Source organism: Sprattus sprattus, assembly GCF_963457725.1.
Source record: "Sprattus sprattus genome assembly, chromosome: 18".
Lineage (NCBI taxonomy): Eukaryota > Metazoa > Chordata > Actinopteri > Clupeiformes > Clupeidae > Sprattus > Sprattus sprattus.
Window position 1 is genome coordinate 28,907,349 of NC_137916.1, and position 7,500 is coordinate 28,914,848.

Below are 7,500 nucleotides of genomic sequence, written 5' to 3' on the forward strand. Positions count from 1 at the left end.
ACAGTGGCTCTTCGTTCGATTTCCTGATGATGGATTTAACAGAATTCCAGGGATGTTTAGTGCCTTGAACATTTTTTTGTATCCTTCCTGACCAGTGAATAGACCTTACAGACTAAGGTGTCGTTATACTACAATCACTTGAGACACATTCACTGCACACTGATCCCCATTTCACTAATTGTGAGACTACTAGCACCAATTGGCTGGACCTCTGTTGAAAAAGGTCAGTCACTTTAAAGGGGGTGAATACTTGTGCAATCACTTATTTTGCATTACATATTTTTATTTAATTGACATTACTGTGTAGAAATCTGTTTTCACTTCGACATGAAAGAGGGCTTTTTTGTATTTAACTTGATTTATTTTATGATTTATTTATTAAAGCAATAAAAGGGTAAAACATCCAAGGGGGTGAACACTTATGCAAGGCACTGTATATATACACACACACATTCATTTATATATGTTTGTGATTTCAGCCTCCTCCAGGCTAGTACATAACATTATTGTTGTTGCAGCAAGCATTGCTAAATATGGTCAGCCAGATTTAACCAATGCATCGTTTAACTCAACACATATTGTAAGGCAGTGCCAACCCGTTTACTGCTTAATCCAACAGAGCAAAGCAGCCATTTTATGTTTGAATAATTTAAATACCTGTAGGTTATTCCTCGAGTACACTTTCAGACCCATGATTAATTAAACAGCTATCAATTATTGTTTAGTTTAAAATCATTAGAGACAATAACAAGCATTATGCTAACAAAGCCAGACATCTCCATTTAACCATAATGAAATGGAGAGAAAATAAAGCCTGGAAGAGAGAGAGAGATCCTCCTGTAGGAGCTCCCCTGAGTATAATAATAAGTCTATTCACTGGGACCAAAGTCATGGCATTTAATACATTAAGCAGGCAGTGTCAAAGGTCAGAGGGCAAAAACGTGGATGTCATAGAGGTCATAATAAAAACTCTCACCACCAAAGCAATGAGTCCTTTTTTTAAAAGGCTTTTTGGCCTTTAATTGATAGTTGTGAAGAGTGAAGAGTGAAGAGTGGGACAGGAAATAAAAGGGAGAAGAGTTAGGCAGCAATGCAACATCATGGATGCCAGCTGCCGTAAAACTCCATAGAAGAAGAAGAAGAAGAAGAAGAAGAAGAAGAGGGAGAAGAGGTGGGGAGTGGACAGGAGAAATGACATCAGGCCGGAATCGAACCCGTGTCCTCCATGGGCATCAAGCCTGTATTTGGTCAGGGCTACTGGTTGCGCCACAGTGCCCCCCAATGAGTCCTTTTTATAGGTCTTTCACACATGGGCGATTTGTTGTGGAATTATATTTTTCAAAACATCTACACACACACACAGTGGTGTTACTTATTACCTTCTCCTATCTTATGGGGTAAATACTATCCATGTCAGCCAGCTTCTCTGGGAGATTACGGTTTAATTAACTCATCAAGCAGATTTGGTGTTTTGAACCTGTCATACTTTCACTGACAGCATTTGCTGGCTGACTGTCTTGGCGTCAAATTTGAGTCTAATTGAGTTTGGGAATGATTATGTCTAGAACTAAAAAAAAAAACACTGAAAGAGGAGCTGGCTAGTCAACCAAGACTACCCCGTCAACATTGTCAACAACAATGTGTGGCAGTGACAAGACGGAGAGACAGAAAATCAGTTCATGCTGCTGTGAGTTGGATCTGTGTGGAATGTCAAAGTCAGGTTGAATGTCAAATTCATCACACACCATATCCCCGCAAAATAGACAGTCAGACATAGTAATTGATCAAAGAGACAGTCAGACATAGTAATTGATCAAAGAGACTCCTAGCACTCCCCTTTGCTCTGTTGCCATAGTTCCTGTATACATGTATTGCAAAAGAGAGAAACAGGAAAAGGAGAGACCTTCCATTTGCAAAGAAAAAGCAAAAAGAGAGAGAAGAGACAGAATAGCACTGTGTGTTGAGACTATTAGCCACTGTGTTTTCCCAAAAGCTGGTGGTCACAATGTCACATAAAACGGATTTCATAAATACTCTGTCGGGTTCACACACTCTGTTCCCCTATATCCCAGGCAAATCTCATGTAGCTTCACCCAGTGGCTCAGAGCAGTTGCAGTCCAGGGCAGCTCCAAATGCTGCATATGCACTTTCTCTCCTGGGCTGGTAAGGGCATTTCACATAAATATATATAAATATATATTTATATATATATAAACAGTTCTGGCACCGTTCATGTGGTCAGCATGCTTAGCCCACAGCTTGAGCTGAGAGTTCTGGCTCCATGGAGGGAGATGGATTTCTGCAAGGTCAGCCTGACGTGAAGCTCGGGGAGAAAACAGGCTGGACTGAGGAGCTGACTGTTTCACTGGTCCTCACAGACACACACACACACACACACACACACACACACACACACACTCTGGCTGGACTGAGGAGCTGACTGTTTCACTGGTCCTCACAGAGCGCTGGAGACGCCTCATCAAGCTCTCCACAGTGGGCCCTCAGCCTGCACCACCAGGAGCTTCCCATCAGAGGCACACACACACACACACACACACACACACACACACACACACACACAGTAGTATGTTTCTGGAGGCTGGAACCCGTCCCCTAACTCACACCGCTGAGCATAATGACTCCATCAGGGTAGTCATGACCTAATCATAGGGCTTTTAATCAAAGCCCATACACGCCAAGAGCTGACTAACCGCAATCATATGATTGCCCTATCGGATGCATGCAAATGAAAATGTAGGACCAGAAACATGCTTTAGATCATGGATCTCAGAGCTGGAGTTTGATATTTGAGAGCAGTATTCTTTGATTCTTCAGATTATGTATACTTTGAAACACAGCTACATCAATATTAGTACTTGTGTTATGCCGGGGAAAATACATTTGGAAGCCGGCTTCAGGTACAGAGACCCTACACATGTCAATGAAAACACTGATTCTCTTCATTTGGCTAAGATTATATACATGTGCTGTATGTAGTGGGTGATTTCTAAGACCATTAAAGTTAATATAATAACCAACCATGTGTATATGTTGTAAAATATATATTTTTCAGTATTATCATAATGTCTCAATATGTCTGTATTTTCATAATGTTACTCTCACTATTTCTGTAGAAAATGTTATTGTCTGGTCAAAATATCTAAAAGTATGCTGTTTGGATTCAGATATCTCCACATTAGTCTTTAGTTTTGATGAGTTGCATTTGCGTGCAGATGTAGAACTGAAAAGGTTAGGACATAGCAAACCATTATCCGCATATTAACAGTCAAGAATGAGCATCAGCAAGGAAAAGGAATCTCTTTCAGAAAGCCAACGCCATTAGTTCAGGACTGGCGCCAACATGACATCCGACTTGCGGTGAGTTGTTTGATGTGGTTGTTAGGGGAGATATCTTGGAAATAACCAGCGAGGTCAGAGATTGTGCTAAGTTTATTGTGTCAAGGCTTTTAAAAAGGGTTTAAGCAGTATATTGTGAATCACAGTATACTATCTGCAATGCAGCACAGCACTCTAGTGGCCACAAGGGGAATGAAATGGTGTGTGTGTGTATGTGTGTGTGTCTGTCTGTGTGTGTGTGTGTGTGTGTGTGTGTTTGTCTGTGTGTGTGTGTGTGTGTGTCTGTCTGTGTGTGTGTGTGTGTGTGTGTGTGTGTGTGTGTGTCTGTGTGTGTGTGTGTGTGTGTGTGTGTGTCTGTCTGTCTGTGTGTGTCTGTGTCTGTGTCTGTGTCTGTGTGTGTGTGTCTGTGTCTGTGTCTGTGTCTGTGTCTGTGTCTGTGTCTGTGTCTGTGTCTGTGTCTGTGTGTCTGTCTGTGTGCGTGTGTGTGTGTGTGTGTCTGTGTGTCTGTGTGTCTGTGTTTGTGTGTCTGTGTGTGTGTGTGTGTGTGTGTGCGTGTGTGTGTGTGTGTGTGTGTGTCTTTGTGTGTGTGTGTGTGTGTGTGCACATGTGTTGCACAGGGGTGGTTAGAGGGGTAAATCCAAGAGATGATCATGCAAGTCCATTATTTCAGTACTGAATGACACTTCACACCAGATGTTACCAAAGTAATCTTCATTAGTTGAATTGTTTGAAATATACAACATGAAACCATTCTGAAGAATTGCAAATCTGCAATAAAAATTGTGGGGAAAAGTTATTTTTTAAGTTCCATAAAGAGAAAGAATGCAAATTCAAATGCTATCAAAGAGAGCTAATGGTACATTCCACATCAAGTAAACAGTCTTGAAATGCACGTAGCTGAATCCATAATGGTGGCCGTCTTACAAAGAGGGAGGAAGTGAAGCTCTTCCTGGAAACTGAGATAATTACCTGCAGCGTCTCTAACATCCCTCTTTCATCGTCAGGCTGTGCCTGCATAAGAGTGACTGACTGAGCTAGTAGGAGAGAGAGAGACAGGGATGGAGAGAGAGAGCGAGAGAGAGCGTGAGAGGGAGAGAGAGCGAGAGAGAGAGAGAGAGACGTGTAGAGAAAGAGAGAGAGATGGAGAGAGAGAGAGAGAGACGTGTAGAGAAAGAGAGAGAGAGAGACAGGGAGAGAGAGAGAGAGACGTGTAGAGAAAGAGAGAGAGAGAGATGAGAGAGAGACATGTAGAGAAAGAGAGAGAGAGAGATGAGAGAGAGAGAGAGACGTGTAGAGAAAGAGAGATGAGAGAGAGAGACGTGTAGAGAAAGGGAGAGAGAGAGATGAGAGAGAGAGAGAGAGACGTGTAGAGAAAGAGAGAGAGACAGAGAGAGAGAGACGTGTAGAGAGAGAGATGAGAGAGAGACGTGTAGAGAAAGAGAGAGAGAGAGAGAGAGAGAGAGAGATGAGAGTTATGACTGTAGGCAGGAGCAGTGTGTCATATCAATGAATCTCTATGTAATCTGTGAGGCAAGTGACCCAGAGAGACTCCTATTAACCCCAACTGAGCTCATTCCTCCAGCACTATAGGAGCACGCCCTGAACCTTCACACACACTCTTTGATTCTGACACGGCCGTACTGACAGGGGACAATAGCATGACAAGAACAAGCCGTCTGGCATGAAAAGTAACACGACCACCTGCCAAGCCTTAGCCCACCACGAAAATATGTAATGTCACTAGTTGTTTGTTAAACTGCAAATGCACCTGAAATGTGTGGCTTGGTAAAACAATTGTTAGTAGTTTTAAATGAATTTTCCCTTTATTTGTCATAGTCTCTCCATCATTTTCATTACAATGACCTTTCAGTCGAAAATACTTAGCTGTGTAATAAAGAATACATTGAAAGAATTAATTATACCCATTTTAGTCATAGTCATATATAAAAGGATTTACCATGTCCACCACAGCTATATAATCCCCTCCTCATTAGAAACAAGCTGTAAAATGAATGACTACTACCGCTTGCAAGTTGGAAGAAAGAACTGCAGGTATGTGCAGAAGTGAACAAGTGAGGATGAACATGTACTTTTAATTAAATCCTGCCGTGTAATCACGCTTATCTCCTCCGCAGGAAACATAAAACAGTAAAATTCTATCCACATTCTTAGAGGGGAGCATGAAATAAATATTAAACCCATCACAGCAGCACAGGGTGTAGGCTAATCATAAACACAGGGTTCATTGGTTTGGTCCTCTTAAGTTGTGTGATTGTTTGCTAGTATGCTCCAACTTCTACTACACATCTCTTGTCATCTCCTGTGCGCACAAATCCCATAAATGTTACAACTGGAGCCTCTTAATGTCTTTTCGTTCTGAGGGATGAAGCATCTCGCAGCTCGTTTACTGATATTATTTTCATTATAATGTTAACAGTCGGGAAAGAGTTTATTAAATTGTGCCTTTAATCAAGAAAAACAATGAGCATTTCCAAACTCATTGGGTCTGAACGAGCCTCACAGGATGTAATGGAAATGTGCCTACCGCTGAAAACCCCCGTGGTGATTCTGCACCTCGTGTGTCACTGTCAGTGATAATACAATATGCTCCTCTATGCAGGACTACACTGTGTGTCAATTTTAAAGAATCAGCCTGGGAAAGCTTGACAAAATCATTAGATTCAGTATATTTGCCCCTGCAAGACTAATAATACATATATTTTAATTAATATGACTAGTGCAGAGGAGAGTAGATATATAAGGAAGCTAGCTAGTCAATTACAGAAGTGTGTTGATGCACTAAGTAGCTTCTACAGTATATTTGCCCCAGCAAGACTATTAGTACATAGATTTTAATTAATATGACTAGTGCAGAGGAGAGTAGATATATAAGGAAGCTAGCTAGTCAATTACAGAAGTGTGTTGATGCACTAAGTAGCTTCTACAGTATATTTGCCTGCAAGACTAATAATACATAGATTTTAATTAATATGACTAGTGCAGAGGAGAGTAGATGTAAGGAAGCTAGCTAGTCAATTACAGAAGTGTGTTGATGCCACTGAGTATCCTCTACAGTGCCAGGTATAGATCCAACCCTACCTGGAGTTTTGCTGACAAAATGGCTTCCCTTATCTCTCTGACACATTTGGCCCAGACCGTCTGTGGTGTACATTTGGCCTTTGCCTCCCCCCCACACACACACAAACACACACACACACAGACTCTCACTCTCTCACACACGCGCCATGCACATGCACACACACACACACACACACACACACATTTTATGTACTTTATTTGATTCCACATTACAAGTTAATATCAATTTTTTAGGAACCAAATATGATGAATTATCCAACAACTATTTGACCAACAAAACATCTTGTTATGGAATGCATCATTAAGGGTACAGGAAACATCTCCTTTTCCAGATGAACATGCTCCCTATAACAGATGATATTGAGCAGTACTTAGCTAGCTGTCTGGCCCTTCTTTTACTTAGTCCACTGATGTTAAGTCCACTGACCACCAGCCTATGCACATGGCCTAGACTGCCAAAGACAAGAACAATGAGGACACATTTATAGCCACAGCTTTCAATGGCAGATGTTAGAGGATGGTATTTCAATTTTTTTGTACAATAGGATTCCTCCATGAACAGGTCAAAGGCACAGGCTACTTCAAAGAGTCTGACTATTTTTTCCTCTTGTGATATGCAAATGATGTCTGGTGTGTTGGGAATTCCTGAAAAGCAGTTTGTGGATGAGTTAAACCAGTGGGACTTGACAGAGGTATGTTTGTATAGTTGTTCCTGAGGGGCACAGGGGATCTGGGCAGCGATGAGGTCCACCAGTCTCTGTCATGTCTGGCAATATACAGTCCTTTGTAGGAAGGGCAACTGTTCATGATGTGGGCTACTGACTCCAGTTGTTGTGTGGGGTCATGTAGCATGCATAAGGGGGAATGAATAGATGGAAACCAGAGGGAGAGATCTGTATTTTGTGGGGAGAACCTGTAGGCGTGCCTTCACACAGAATGATGAGTATCTCATCACTGATGGTGGCGTTATTGAAAATGGCATGTGATGTGAGTGATCTGCCACAGGTGAGTTTGGCTAATTTTCCTTGTAGTTTTAAGGCTGGA